Genomic DNA, 16,914 nt, shown 5'->3' on the forward strand with positions numbered 1-16,914 from the left:
AAATTTCTCTTTTGAAATTTTGTTTTACTACTAAAATCGCTTTAATGAAATTTTATCGACTTCTCTTGGTTTAAAATCTTCTCCTTATATTGCTTTTTCAAATTTTAAAGATTACTTGCTATACTTGTTTTTCCTTCTTTATTTTTTCTTTTTTCTCTGCTGCCATTGGCATGTTTTTATACTTTTAAACTACTTTTAATTACTTATATTATATATGTTAATAAAATCAATATTTTGCTGCTCTTACTATAATGTGTCATTAATTTTGAAGATGTTTTTTAAATTGACCTAAATTTAAATTTACTGTCTTATATTTCACTTAAAGATTCTTCTCATCATTTCTTTGAATCCCTTAAAATAAATATGTGTTTATGTTTTTCCTTTTAAAAAAAAACGTTATTACTATTTTATTTTATTTTTACATCAGAGCATATTTTTCATTCTTTATTTCCATTCTTAATTTTTAATTACTCTTACAAATTTTCTTCATTTTTAATATTATTTCCATTTGTCTACTCACTACTCACTACAAACTACAAACCTTAAAATATTTTTTTTTCACTTAAATTTTAATTTTTAAACAACTTTCATTTATGTTTTCTTTTCCCTTCTCTTTTTTATACTTTCATAACTAACCTTACATATAATTGCTTTTTAATATGGAAACTTCACTGGTCCATTAGAATTAAGTCTAGTTGTGTAAAATATTAAACTTTGTAACTGTACTGTATGTTTCCTGAATAAAAGAAAATAAATAAATAAATAGATGTTCAAATATGGGCAGTAAAGTGGCCACTTAAACCAGCCATTGGCAGGTCATAAGCCCTGTAGATGCCTAGACTTCTAAATTACCTTATCTTAAATGTTCTTCATCTCTGTTGTAATATGTTAACGATCTGAAATTTCCCTTCTATCACTGAAGATATAAGAGATGATTCTTGGAACTGGCATATAATCGATTCCTAGATACCAAATACCTATTTTATAATATTATTGAGAATTTAAGAACGATAATAAATTCTTGATAAATACAATGAATAATAAGCGTATCCATGATGTAAAAATATAGCATAATACTTAGGTGAAGGCGCTCCCTCCAGGTACACAAAAACCATTTAAAGACCGTGGGTCTTCCTTTGGGTTCCTAAATTGGATACCAATGAAAAAGATACCGATAATCAATGTCATCATCATCATTCCCTTTCCGCACTTAATGGTGCATAGGGCACTGCATTGGTACACCAATTGCAGCGTATCTTGATCATTTTTGTTACATTAGGGTAAAATGACCAGTCTTACGCTTCAGGTACCAGTCCAGGGACTATGAATATTCTGGTGCGAAAACACCCTTTTAAATAAATAAATCATATCAACTATGTCGGGAATCGAGCCCGAGACCTCTGACGTGGTAGGCAAACGCGCTGACCATTACGCCACGAGGCCGACTAACATGTACATACTTAACATATTACAACAGAGATGAAGAACATTTAAGAGAAGGTAATATAGAAGTCTAGGCATCTACAGGGCTTATGACCCGTTTATGGCTGGTTTAAAGGGATAAACTCAAAACATTGTTGATAAATCCACCTGATACATGAAAAAGTATAGAAATTGAAAAAATAACATTTTCAGGCGTTGCCTAGTATGTAGGTGAAATAATTCAATTTAATAAATCTGTCCCGCATAAATAAAGGTTTCAGCTTTTAAACTTCACAAACATAAATAGAGGAAGGAACTGAGGGAATATGGATGTTAAAATATGGGGAGAATGGTGAATGTTACACAGTGTGCAGAGTGGTCACTTAAACCAGCCATTGACAGGTCATACATAAGCCCTGTGCATAGTACATTCTCTAAAATGTTCTTCACCTCTGTTGTAATAAAAACAACTTTTAAAAAGTTCACAACGGTAGCCGGGGAGGAATATAACTTGAATCACATTAGTGTTCATTCTTTAAACGGTGTATGAAAGCTGAGGAAGTGAAATGTTAGACTAAGGATAGCCCTTCTACAAAGGTGTGGTTGTTGTGATAGCAAGAATACTCCAACTCGATTACAAAGAGCCATTTGGTAATTGCTTTAAAAACTTAAAATATATATTTGTACCCAAAGTTTCAGTTCGTATCAGAGATGATTCATTCGAATGAAAATATGACGTAGAATGCATTAGATTACTAAATTTATTGTATTAAATTTTTGAATGGCTGCACAAACTTTTCAACCGATGTTTATAGGAAAAATACACTCCTCCAGACTGGAGAAGGGCTGTTGTTATGCCTCTATACAAGGGAAGGGGTTCAAGAGTAGAATGCGGAAATAATGGAGCAATCAGCCTTTTGAGCGCTGTTGGCAAAACGTATGGAAGAATACTGATTGAGAGAGTAAGAAACGTTACAAAGGATAGAGTGTGGGATATTCAGAGCGGTTTTATGAATGGAAGAGGATGTATGGATCAAATATTTGCTTTACGAAACATGACAGAGAAATTTCTTGCTAAAACCAAAATCTTTTCTGTGCATTTGTCGATCTGCAAAAAGCGTTTGATAGAGTTGACAGAGAAAAATTATTGGAAGGTGTTATTGGAGTACGGAGTGAGCGGAAATCTAACATGTGCTATTGCTTATCTGTATAAAGACACCACAGTATGTGTTAGGGTAAACGGATCATACACATCGTGGTTTGACATTCATGAAGAAGTGAAGCAGGGATGTGTGATGTTACTATGGCTGTTCAACGTGTATATCGATAACTGCATGAAAGAACTGAAAGGCTTAAGAATGGGAGCAAAAATGGGTGATTTAAATGTCAATTGTCTTTTGTATGCTGACGATGCTGTACTTCTTGCTAACAACAAAGAGGAACTGCAATTCTTGGTAACAAAGGTCTACGATGCATGCAAGAGAAGCGATTTGCTGATGAATGTCGATAAATCGAATGTGATGGTTTTTGAAAGAAATGAAAGTATGACTAAATGTGAAATCATTGTGAATGGAGTTATACTAAAACAAGTAGAGGAATTTGTGTATCTGGGAAGTGTGTTCACTAGGGATGGAATGACCGAGAAAGATATTGAAAGGAGGGTGAGTGCCGGGAACAGAGTAAACGGTGCACTTAAATCGACCTTGGCAAATAAATGTTTGTCACAAGAGGCAAAATTGGCAGTTCACAACGGAGTCCTGATCCCGTCCCTGATGTACGGGAGCGAAGTATGGACTTGGAAATAAGGGATGAAAGTAGGCTGAATGCTGTCGAAATGCAATCTCTCAGGCGAATGTGTGGTAAAACTATATGTACGATAGATGCACAAATGTTAAGATCCGTACATTATGTAAGGCCGAGACAAGCATTATCGACAAAATCAAGAAAGGAGCTCTGCGCTGGTTTGGACATGTAGAACGAATGGACAGCGAAAGAACGGCTTAGAATATTCCATTCCATTCCAATAAATCCAACAAATACTTAAAGATGGACCTGTCAAAAGTCGGAATAATCTGCGCGCGTGCATGAAAAGATGTATGAATGTAGAGGAAGCGAGATCTGTATGCAAAGATAGAGTGTTGTGGCGTTCTATCCTCTCTGCCTACCCTTACGCAGAAACGGCGTGACGGTTTGTTTGTTTGTTAACAATAAATGCACTAGGATTTTTTTAGTGTGTCCAAATGTTTGTACACCAGTAGCTCAATCACAAATAACTATCGACGTCCTATAAAACATGCTAAGCATTTGAGCAGTCACAATGAACAATAATGAACATGCTGTCATTAGTCAACGCTCGTGTCGGTTTGTTTTTTGTTTTCCTCGTAAAGAAATACAGTTCATTGGCGAAAAATCAGCGTTTACTATAAAAAATAACACAATACATATATAAGTACATGAAAAAACATTTTTATTTGTATAAATTTATATGTATTTATATAATATGTAAAATATTTTCTTTGGAAATCTGTTATTGGTTCTGAGTTTATACACTACATACGTTTGTTTACTATAAATATGTATGTCGAACTGTTGGTTTTCACAAATAAAATATATTGCATTTGAAAAATAGTAAGGATTATCTAATACAAAAAGAGTGAAAATTAAATCACAATTACTATGGCGACTGCTTTTTTGACATTTGGCTTGCCAACCGCCGGCTAAATGCAATAAATAGCATAATAAATGAAAATAGCAGTTTTGGAATATTTTCCATATTTACACCGGTGAAATTTAAATGCGTCTACTTTCCTTTATAATCATTTTCTATGCATAAATATGTCCTCAAAAATGCCCAATGGGCGTATATGTAAATAAATATGAATCCCTAGACTTCCATATTCCATTCTCTGAAATGTTTTCCATCTCTGTTGTAATTTGTTAACTATATTTTAAATTTTAAACACATGGTGGTGTAATAATGCAATTTTTAACCGTGACCAATAAGTGTGATATGATCTAGAGGAAAATCCCATGACAAGTATTATTATATTTTTACAATTTTTATTAGTGTCCTTTATAACCGAGTTGGGCAGTATTATTTGTGCGGGTAATAGATACGCCGAGTAGCTACCGACCGAAGCTTCGGTTTCGGGCACTTTTATCCCAAAAAAACTGGTTCCGGTTTTGGTCAAAAAAGGTAAAACAGAAACTACAATCGGTCTTAAGTATTCATTTATTGAGCAGAAATTAAAAATGATATGTATTAAATATATTTATATAGATCATTCTTCTGTACGTGTGATATCACTGAACTCCCCCTAAACGGCTGAACCGATTTACGTGCGGTTTTCAGATAAATGTAGATCTTTGCGCTGAGCATGCTCGTAGATATTAAAATTTTCGATCGAGTCTGTAAAAATAAAATTTAGAAGCATAAATATTTTTTTCAACCAGGGATGCATTCGACGAGAATGCATATACAAAAAAAAATTAAAGGTGTTGTTTTTTGTGTTTAAAAAAAGTTTGTTTTTGAAGGTTTACAAATAACATTCGATTTTTACGGATCCCAATCAGCCTCTCTCCTTACCTTCCTTATTGTTTCGTCCCATTTATTTATGTTTACTGGATTTTTGGTAATGCTAAAATAATATTAACTGACATTCGATACGTTTTTGAAAATCGCATTCATGAATAGAGTGCACTCCTGTTTGTGAGAAGAGCCGAGTTAGACATTTGCAAAAAGAATTCTATATTTGAATATCAATAACTTTTAGTTTTGGAATTCATTCATAAAAAAGTACCTAGGTACCTACTTATCAATGAAAAGACTTTTACCAAGCTAATAGCAGGCAAGCCAACGTTCGGGCAGGACAACGTCTGTCGGGTCCGCTAGTAATATAATAAATATCTTGGTGTATTTTTTTATTTTTATTTTTTTATATGGGAGTTGCTTTATTATTTACCTTGCTTATAATATACAAGGTTTATATATAAAAATGTGGATTTTTCTGCAATTTAATTTCTTTAAATTTATCTAAACTGTTAGGATCAGGAGGGATATACTTATGTGGACCAATCGGGAACTTCTCAGCATTTGTTCATGTGGAGAGGAAACCACTTAAAACTCTTTAGGAGAAGCCGGCCCGTTGGCAGCAGTCAACAGGCCTGCCGTTCCACTAGAGAAGTGTTCGGCATTTTGTTCCCAACTTTGGTTTATTTTACCAATTGCCTGCGCTATATTGACCATGTATGATACTACCAATATCTTGGTGTATACATAGACCAAAACTTAAAATGGAAATACCATATTAGTTAACTAGTTAAACGAATTAGAAAATGTATATACATATTTATTAGATTAAGGAATATTTTAAAAACCAAAAATTTAAAAATAGCTAAGTACACAATGTAACTATAAAGTACAGTGTAATTACAAAGATCATATTTACACCCGATGATGGGTAATTCAGAATACCTGAAACTAGTTGTTTTAAATGCTGAAACAATAAATAATACATTGGCCAGTGTTGCGGACTCACAGAGGTCCGAGGTGCGTACCCCAGTCAACCCCAACTTGATGCGCGTTTTCTAATAGTGAGTTATTTACAACTCGTTGAAAATGACCCCAAAATTGAAACATTTGGTAAATCATAAGAACACAAATATTTAAATTTATTTCAACAGAGGGAAAAAGTTTTCGAGAAGAAATTTGGAAGTCTAGGCATTTACAGGGCTTATGACCTGTCATTGGCTGGTTTAAGTGGCCACTTTACACACTGTGTAACATTCACCATTCTGCCCATGTTTGAACATCCACATTTCCTCAACTCTTCCATCTGTTGACTTTTGTGAAGTGAAAGAGCTGAAACCTTTATCACGTGGCAACCTTTACGTACCTTTACGTGGCAACCTTTACGCTGAAACCTTTATCCTTTAGCACGTCTGCAAGCATTTGGACATAATCAAACATTGTTGAATTACTACCTGGTAAAAGGAGAAGTATAAAAATTGGAAAATTGTTTCCAGGCGTTGCCTAGTAGGTGATTTGGTTCAGCCGGATGAATCTCACCCACGTGATAAAGGTTTCAGCTCTTTCACTTCACAAAAGTCAACAGATGGAAGAGTTGAGGAAATGTGGATGTTCAAACATGGGCAGAACGGTGAATGTTACACAGTGTGTAAAGTGGCCACTTAAACCAGCCAATGACAGGTCATAAGCCCTGTAAATGCCTAGACTTCCAAATTTCTTCTCGAAAACTTTTTCCCTCTCTGTTGAAATAAATTTAAATATGAACAACTCCCTAGGGAGGAAATCCAGCCAGTCTGCAAGCATTTGGACATAATCACACAAATATTTCTTTATAAAAATATTTAAAACTTTGAGATTCGGTTTTTGTTTTAAGGTGATTCTAAACGATCCAGAATGATACTTTTTATTCGCTTATGCAATTTTACGATCAATCCCCAATAAATTGGGAGGAGTAATTGCCTTATTTATATCTATTTTAATTTTATTTAATATAAAACGAATTATTCATAAATGGCGCTTTTATAATTTTTTTATTGAAAATGCCATTTTAACATTTATTTTCAATAGAAATTTTACGAAACTTGGTTTGCGGAATCTTTACACTAGAATGATTGTGGCAAATAACATAAAAATATAATTTAGGCCCTTTTCACAAAATGGTATACAAAACAAAAAAGATATTAAGTTATTTTTTGTATTATTTTATTTGGTAATTCAACAAAGATACATACTAGTAAACATACAATTTGAAAGCATTCGTCGTTACAATTTTACATGCATATATTAAGATATATTTTTTTTTTATACAGGATAAAGTGCAAGAAAAAATAAGTTTATACTTATTAAATAAGATTTATTCCTAGGTGATTATTCGCATGAGCTGAGAGAGAGTATCATAAAATATGTCAATTTTATTTTTTCGGCAGTATATAATATATTTCCAGCACACGCGAGCTATAGGTGTGTGGTATGTAGCATTACTTGAAAACAAAGGCAGTTTAAATATTTCCTGATGTCTGAGTGTTCTCTATCCCGCATTTATTTGTATTTTTTTGAGGAGGTTAGTATCTAATTTGTAGTTTAATATTTTATACAGAAATTTTAAATCGACAACAACGCGGCGTTTTATCAGAGAATCAAAATGAAAAAGAGTTAGATGTTGATCGTAATTTGAACGTGGGTTAAAAATTTGGGACTTATTCAAAGATCCTAACAGATTTTATCGAGTTTATATGATTTTGTAATGTAAAACGTACAAATTGCATTTTTTAATAAAAAAAATTATAAAAGCGCCATCTATGGATAATTCGTTTCATAATTTCGTTTAGAACCACCTTATAACAGAATCCGAAAACCTAGGTTCGGTCGTCAGGTCGTCACTAATGTCGAGTGGCGCCCTGTCATGGAAACGTTTGGTTCGTCAATGCTTCTCCACGCGCAGCCGTGCTGACGTCAGTTTTGTGCGTGAAAAAAGAATTCCCCAGAAAGCGCTGGGAAATATGCCGGGCATCATGTCAATTCGAATAAACAGTCAGCGGAAATTGAAGATAAAAGCATTTCGGCACCGCTACTCCGGAATAAGTGACTCGCCGAAAAAGAACGTGTTATTATAATGTTATTAGTCACGGCTCGCGGCGAAAGTGATAGTAATCGATTGATCGTATAGGATATAAGTATTGCGTATGGTTTATTCTTAATGAGCCGTTTACATATTTATGTTATTTATTTATTATACGGCGCAAGTGCCTTTTACAATATAAAATATACAAAATAATGAGTTAAGTTAGAAATACAAAAATTTAAAAACAATATTAAAACATGGGTATAAAAATAAAAAATAACAAGAAATATGTATCCTTTTGTAGTTTTATCCGTTTGTATTTTTATCCTAATATAAATATAAAATTTAATAAAAGCTCCTGCGGTGAGCCAAGAAACTAGCCGATTATTCCAGCTTATTTTTTCATACAAATAAGTATACTATATTTTGAATATATTAACCCCAGTGCGGGTTTTTTCTCCTATATAAAACTTACAGATTACACAAATTATTTGAAGATTCTTGATTTGGAAAACAGTATTTCAAAAATGGTTTCTTAAGGACTATTTTTCTTTGAGATGGTACTTTTGACATAAGGCCATAATTACTTTCATGCGTCATATTGCAGGACATAAAGCACATACTCTTTAGCACTATTAATTACTAGAACAATGCGGCCAGTTGACATTTTAATTGAATACCTAAAATCGACTAAATTCATAGTGGTATTTTTTATTTATTTTTAATCAATTATACAGGGCGTTCTTTAAACCCTGTCACATCCGAAACCAAGATGATCATCACGGGCAAGAAGACATATTAGCATATTAAAAAAAATATTTAGAACAAAGAAAAATTGTAAAAATAAAATATTAAAAGAAACAAATGGTTGCTTACTTCTGCACGGGAGAAGTGAGGGGAGCGCGGCGCAGTATCAGACTCCCCCCTCCTCGTTTCTCCCCCGCAGAAGTAAGCAACTATTTGCTTTTTAAAAATATTTTATTTTTCAAAATTTTATTTGTTCTAAAACATTATTTTAATATGCTAATATGTATTTTTGCTCATACTGATCATCGTGGTTTCGGATGTGACAGGGTTTAATGAACACCTATCATCAACAACAACAGCAAACTATCACGCCGTTGCCCCGTAGGGGTAGGCAGAGAAGATATAACGCCACATTTTTTTATTTTTTTTTATTTATTTATTCACACTCTTTATCATCACTCTATCTTTGCATGCATATATCGCTTCATCTACATTCTCTATACATCTTCTAACGCACGCGCGCCGATCATTCCGAATCTTATGTCCATCTTCGAGTATAAGTTGGATTTGGTCATGCCACGTCTTTCTCGGTCTTCCTCTATTTTTGCATTTATCAACATGTTTAGCCGTCCTTTCGCTCTACATGTCCATACCAACGCAGAGCTCCTTCGATTTTGTCGATAGTGCTTATCTCAGACTTACGTAATGCACGGATCTCAACATGTGTGCATCTATCGTACATAGTTTTACCACACATTCGCCTGAGAGATCGCATTTCGACAGCATTCAGCCTACTCTCATCCCTGTATTTCTCCATTGTGAACTGCTAATATTGCCTCTTACATTTATTTTAAATGATGATTTATAGTCCCTGGACTGGTACCTGAAACGTAAGACAGATAGTCTTAACTTCAGATACAGTGCCCTATACACCATTTGGTGCGGGAAGGAAATTATGATGATAATTATCTTGTCATTGGCAATATACACAATAGACTCTCTCTTAATACCCATCCACAATTGAACGTAGTTATGCAGAAGGCAGCCAGTCCACAATTTAGAAAAAATGAGATATTGATGTTATCGGGTGCAGTAAGGTCAATTCTATGTTCTGCTTAAAACAGCCAGACCGCTTTCATGCAAAAAAAACTATATTAATCACTTTCTGAAAATGGTGTCGATCACAAAAACGGCATTTCTCAATTTGCAGAAAACACCCACAGCACTAGAAAAAGCTTACGGTACTTTAAAAATCATGTAAACTGTAAAAACTATAAAAAAACAAACGTTTCCATCGTTTATTTTATTTATTTTTATTTTATAAACATAAACGGCAAATCTGCCTTTTAGAAACATTTATAATATTAACATATTTGGCTTAATATTTTTTTTTAAACATGAATTTCCTTATTTATAAAAAAAATAAACCAAAAATTATACAAGATTTTTATTTTAAAATTTACCTAAAAATTATACAGCACATTCAGTAGAAAGTTTAAATAATAAAACATTCCACAGTAAAACAACAAGAAAATCATAAGTACTGTTTCACACAGCTAGGCAAAGTGAACAAAAAACTGTATATATATATATTATGAAATGCATGAATAAATAAATAATATCACCATTCACTATCTTTGAAAAAGTTCAAAAGGTTTGTTATATGGGAACAATACCCTACACTAAATATATCAGATACGTGGGAATGACTATTGCCGAGTTCATGAAGTCTATTTAATATGGCATTACAAGTATATACTGTCCGTGAATTGTTGCTACAAAACGGTGGCACCTGTCTAGTCATTCTTCCAGGCACCCTGAAGTTGAGGAGAGATAATAGTTCAGGGCAATCCCATATTGAATTTACAATTTTGAATAAATTTAAAAGGTCTATAATTTTTCTTCTATCGTTAAGTTTTAACAAATTTAACAAGTTTATCGTTTGTTTAAGTCAAAAACATTCCAACTGTGGTGTAGATTTGATTATTCACTCTTTTCACAAAAGTGCAATTATCTCAGTTTCAATTTTCTACAGCTGGCTACTTTCTTCATAACTACGTTCAATTCCTCTTTCTTCTCTTACTCACATAGTGTCCATGCGGCTCGATTATGGAATCGTCTCCCATCCACCATCAAAGATGTTACTACAGTATCTCTGTTTAAATCACGTCTGAAGAAAAATCTCCTTTCTCTTCCGTAATCTCTCCTCCTTTCCTCTTTTTTCCCCTTTCCCATTGAGTAATAGTATTGATTTAAGGTCATTTATATACAAAAACATTTATTTCTATTGAATAAGTTTTGATCAATTTATTTATTTATTTGACGGACTTATGCAGTCCATTCTAATGATGGTAAATACAATTTCTTATAATAAATACAGGCACTAATAAAATAAAATACAACTAAATAAAGTTAAAGCTAGGACAAAAAAAATAAATTACTACCTTAAGACAAGATCCGGTTTATCTTGGTGAATTTTTGAATCTATAAAGACTTATACTTAACTTGAATTATAAAAATAAAACTATTATTTTATTGGTTGGTTGGCGGAAATTGCCATTTGGCAACAAGCCCGCCAATGCACAATTAAAATTATGTACAAAAAGTTAACTAAATAAAAATAAAAAATTCTTCAAAAAATCTTTTATAACATACAGGGACGTGTTTATTTTCAAAAATGTAAATGCCTTAATTTTTATATTTCCTTCTCGAAAATTGTTTTGCTCTGTCGCAACAAATTTAGAGTTGTAACTTATTTAAATAAGTTTCGATATCGGCCTAAACTGGAACAGAATCTGAAAATCTTGTTTCGGTCGATCTAGCCTCTAATCAATGGAGCGCGGACGCCTCGCCAAATATAATTTTAGTACACAGACCATAGCAAACGCCGGATGGCAATGCGTTGCTATGTCAATATTATGGAACAACCGTCTGCGAATCTTTATTGTTTACCCCTTATCCGTACACAATGGTGCATGGGGCATTCAAATGGGCATACTGTGTACGGGCAGTTTGCGACTTGAAACAGCGGTTTCCATCCTGCACGCTACTGAGCCTCACGCCTCCCAACCGTTTATATTTTTAATAATAGATACAATATTTTTTTTAAAAGCACAAATAAACCATCACGCCGTTTCCCGTAAGGGTAGGCAGAGAGGATAGAACGCCACATCACTCTATCTTTGAATGCAGACCTCGCTTCGCACGTGCGCCGATTATTCCGACTTTAAACATGTCAATCTTCGAGTATTTGTTGGATTTGGTCATGCCATGTCTTTCTCGGTCTACCTCTATTTCTGCATCCGTCAACATTCGCAACATCAATATGTTTAGTCGTTATTTCGCTGTCCATTCGCTCTACATGTACAAACCAACGAAGAGCTCCTTTCTTGATTTTGTCGATAGTGCTTATCTCAGCCTTACGTAATGTACGGATCTCGGCATTTGTGCACCTATCGTACATAGTTTTACCACACATCCGCCTGAGAGATCGCATTTCGACAGCTTTCAGCCTTCTTTCATCCCTGTTTTTCCAAGTCCATACTTCGCTACCTTACATCAAGGTCGGAACCGGGACTATTGTGAACTGCTAATTTTGCCTCTTGCGACAAACATTTATTTGCCAAGGTTGATTTAAGTGCACCGTTCACCCTGTTCCCGGCACTCACCCTCCTTTCAATATATTTCTCAATCATTCCATCCCTAGTAAACATACTTCCCAGATACACAAATTCTACTACCTGTTTGAGTATAACCCCATTCACAGTGATTTCACATTTAGTCTTACTTTCGTTTCTTTCAAAAACCATCACATTCGATTAGTCGACATTCCGCCAGCAAATCGCTTCCCTCGCATACATCGTAGACCTTTGTTACCAAGAGTTGCAGTTCCTCTTTGTTGTTAGCAAGAAGCACGGCATCATCAGCATACCAAAGACAATTGACAGTCAAATCACACAATAATTCAATAGTGATCAATTCATTCATTGACTGTTCAGATTTGCTGGAGTTGGTACGTTTCCGTGCTTGAGTAGCTCAATCACAAATGACTATCGACGTGCTAAAAAGTAACGTGATAACAATTTCTCACCATGGCTGTTTATCGTATTCGCGATCACAATGGAACATCCGCGAACACCTTTAATTAAATGTCAAAATATTTACATTTCGCGACGTATAATCCTGCTGCGCAATCACATATTTGAATTTCACCGGTGTAAATATGGAAAATATTCCAAAACTGCAATTTTTATTTATTATTTATCATGCTATTTATTGCATTTAGCCGGCGGTTGGCAAACCAAATGTCAAAAAAGCAGTCACTATAGTTATCGTAATTTAATTTTCACTTTTTTGTATTAGATACTCCTCACTATTTTGCAAATGCGATATATTGTAATATTTTTTTTTTTGTAAACACTGATTTTTCGCCAATGAACTGTATTTATTTACATGGAAAACAAAAAAACAAACCGACACACGCGTTGACTTATGACTGCGATGACTTAAGCACCTTCATTGTGATCGCTCAAATGCTTATATATATATATATATATAGTTGGATACTTTATGTAGCGCCATTTTTGTGAAAATCACCTCAAGGGCGCTGTACAATTAATAAATATCCCAGTACGTCTTGCAGCTACAGAGCGCATGGACGGTTGGGATTCTAGTTCCTCGTTTTCAATTAAGATCAATCAAAAATTATAACAGATAGGAGCTAGATTACAGAACGTCTTGCAGCTACAGAGCGCATAGACAGTTAGAAATTTAGCCCCCATTTACACATTTTAAAAATTGACAAATAAGTTCATTGTATTAATGATATTTAAAAAAAAATAATAATATGAGTAATAAAAAGGAGTAAGATTACAACACGTCTTGCAGCTACTAAGCGTATAGACGATTGGGATTCTAGACCCCATTTACAAAATTTGGGTTTTTTTAAGTTGATATATGAAAGCTAGATAGCCATCATCGTGCAGCTACAAAGCGCATGCTTAGCATGTTATTAAGCACGTCGATAGTTATTTGTGATTGAGCTACAGATTGAGAATATCACCGTTCACACTGATCTCACATTAAGTTATATTTTCATTACTTTCGATTTATCAACATTCATTAGCAAATCGCCTTTCTTGCATACATCGTAGAAGTTTACATTTGTGACAATCTATCGGGTGTTTTAACACAATAAACAAATGATTACAAAGTTATCAAGTTTATTTTTATGCTGAGTGACAGTGAGAGATAGTACCTAGCCAGGAAATGATCCATGATGTCTAATCTCTCCAGTGAGTGTACTAAGCAATTATTCCAGATGCATTATTCCAGATGCACGGAATTAAACTAAAATACGTCAAAATGTAATACCACGTTTTAGACTTTTCCCCAATTATATTTGCAGATCAATAATGTTAATAGATATTATCAATATATAAAGCATAAACTTTGTGGTCAACCATTTTACTAAATGTTATGAAGTATTTGATAAATCGAAAGTGATGGTTTTTGAAAGGGATGAAAATATAACTAAATGAGATCAGCGTGAACGAAGATATTCTGAATCAGGTAGAAGAATTTGTGTACCTGGGAAGTATGTTTACTAGGGACGCAAAGGCCGAGAAAGATATTGAAAGGAGGGTGAGTGCCGGGAACAGGGTGAACGGTGAACTAAAATCTACTTTGGCAAACAAATGTTTATCGCAGGAGGCTAAACTAGCAGTTCACAACGGAGTTCTAGTTTCAACTCTAATGTATTGTAGCGAAGTATGGAATTGGAAAAATGATGATGAAAGTAGGTTGAATGCTGTCGAAATGCGATCCCTCAGGCGAATGTGGGGTAAAACGATGTATGATAGGTGCACAAATGTCGAGATCCGTGAAGTGTGTAAGGCTGAGACGTGCATTATCGACAGAATCAAGAAAGGGGTGCTGCGTTGGTTTGGACATGTAGAGCGAACGGACAGCGAAAGAACGGCTAAAAGGATCAACGATGCAAAAGTTGATGGATGCAGAAAACGAGGAAGACCGAGAAAGACATGGCACGATCAAGTCCATCAAATACTTGAAGATGGACATGTCAAGAGTATGAATAATCGGCGTGCGTGCATGAAAAGATGTATGAATATAGAGGAAGCGAGGTCTGTATGCCAAGATAGAGTGTTATGGCGTTCTATCCTCTCTGCCTACCCCCACGGGGAAACGGCGTGATGGTTTATTTGTTTGTTTTTGTATATAACCACATACCGGTTTCGAGACGTACCCGTCTCTTAGTCAGGACACCGATTAAACCAACATGCAAAACCCACTATACAATATAAAACAAAGTTGGCAAATGGGTGTACTGTCTTCCAAAGTGAACTAGTGGCTTTAAGAAAGCCATGAAGTGGACACTAAAAAAAGGCAAAAATTCAACAATTTTGCTACACAGTGACAGCATGTCAAGCTTAGGAGGACTGAAAGATCCAAAATTGAAAATCCAAAAAAGGATGAATCTCACCCACATGATAAAGGTTTCAGCTCTTTTACTTCACAAAAGTCAACAGATGAAAGAGTTGAGGAAACGTGGATGTTCAAACTCGGGCAGAATGGTGAATGTTACAGTGTGTAAAGTGGCCACTTAAACCAGCCAATGACAGGTCATGAGCCCTGTAAATGCCTAGATTTCCATATTCCCGTCTTAAAAATGCTTTCCCTCTCTGTTGAAATAAATTTAAATATGTATAACTCACTAGGGAGGAAATCCAGCCAGTCTGCAAGCATTTGGACATACTTAAACATTGTTGAATCAACTACCTGGTAAAAGAAGAGGTATAAAAATTGGAAAATTGTTTTCAGGCGTTGCCTAGTAGGTGATTTGGTTCAGCCGGATGAATCTCACCCACGTGATAAAGGTTTCAGCTCTTTTACTTCACAAAAGTCAACAGATGAAAGAGTTGAGGAAACGTGGATGTTCAAACATGGGCAGAATGGTGAATGTTACACAGTGTGTAAAGTGGCCACTTAAACCAGCCAATAACAGGTCATGAGCCCTGTCTCGAAAATGTTTTCCCTCTCTGTTGAAATAAATTTAAAAAGAAAATAATTTAATCAACTGTCAGTCGCTTATTTTACAAAACAAAATGGCATGTCACTGCATTCATTGATGATATGATAGAATACATGATATTATATTATACATGATGTTACATCCTGCAATAGTACTTAATATAAATACTGTTTTATTACATTCTGTAGCTGGCAGCCATTATTTACACGTCTGTTTAATGCATTACTCCATCAACACTAGTAAATGTTAATCCACTATCAAATCGTCGGGTTTCTGCGTTTCTGGCACAAGTTGGTAGGGGTCAAAAAGGCCCACTTTTGACTACTTCACATACCATTTTCAAGGCTTGAAATAAAATTAATCAATCAATGTATGTAACGAAAACTAAATATTAAAAAATGCATAATAATGTCATTTTACAGAACAAAACAACCGATTTCCTTCGAGTACCTAAGAGAAAACTCCAAAATTGATGTAGTTAAGCCCATCAGAGATTTAGGAGTTGTTTTGGACTATAAACTGACGTACAACGAGCATATAGAGATAATACAGTAAATAAATCAATGAAATTACTTGGCTTCATAAACAGAATTTCCTCCGTTTTTACTTATGCCCGCACTATCAAAACTCTTTATTTATTTTTTTATTTTTTTTGTTTTTTTACAAAAAACATAAGTGATAAATCAGAGTATTAAAAAAATAAAGCACAATTACATAGCAATGAAATACATATTATTAGTAAAAATAGTAAACAAAAAAATCCCACAAAGGCATGGCCTGTTCGTGGGTATACAAGAAAATGTTAGTGAATTTTTGCTCCTATAATAAGTAATGGACAGTTATAATATTTTTGTGTAACATAAGAAAGAAAAAATAAAATATTCTGTAAAAGATAATATGGTATTTTTTTATAGTAATTAAAAAGGAAATAAAAAATATTAAAAAAAACACAAAAATATTCCTTATTATTAAAGGGCAACAAAATATATCATAGAAAAAAAGAGTTCATATCTTTAATTTGAATCCAGGATAGTGCATGCTCTAAGTATTATTAATAAAAAGAAATGAATTTATTTATTATGTACATATTTGAAGACAAACTGT

The sequence above is a fragment of the Micrasema longulum genome, unplaced genomic scaffold, assembly GCF_059751315.1.
Source record: "Micrasema longulum isolate JH-2025_06_02 unplaced genomic scaffold, ASM5975131v1 h1tg001583l, whole genome shotgun sequence".
NCBI classification, from domain to species: Eukaryota; Metazoa; Arthropoda; class Insecta; order Trichoptera; family Brachycentridae; genus Micrasema; species Micrasema longulum.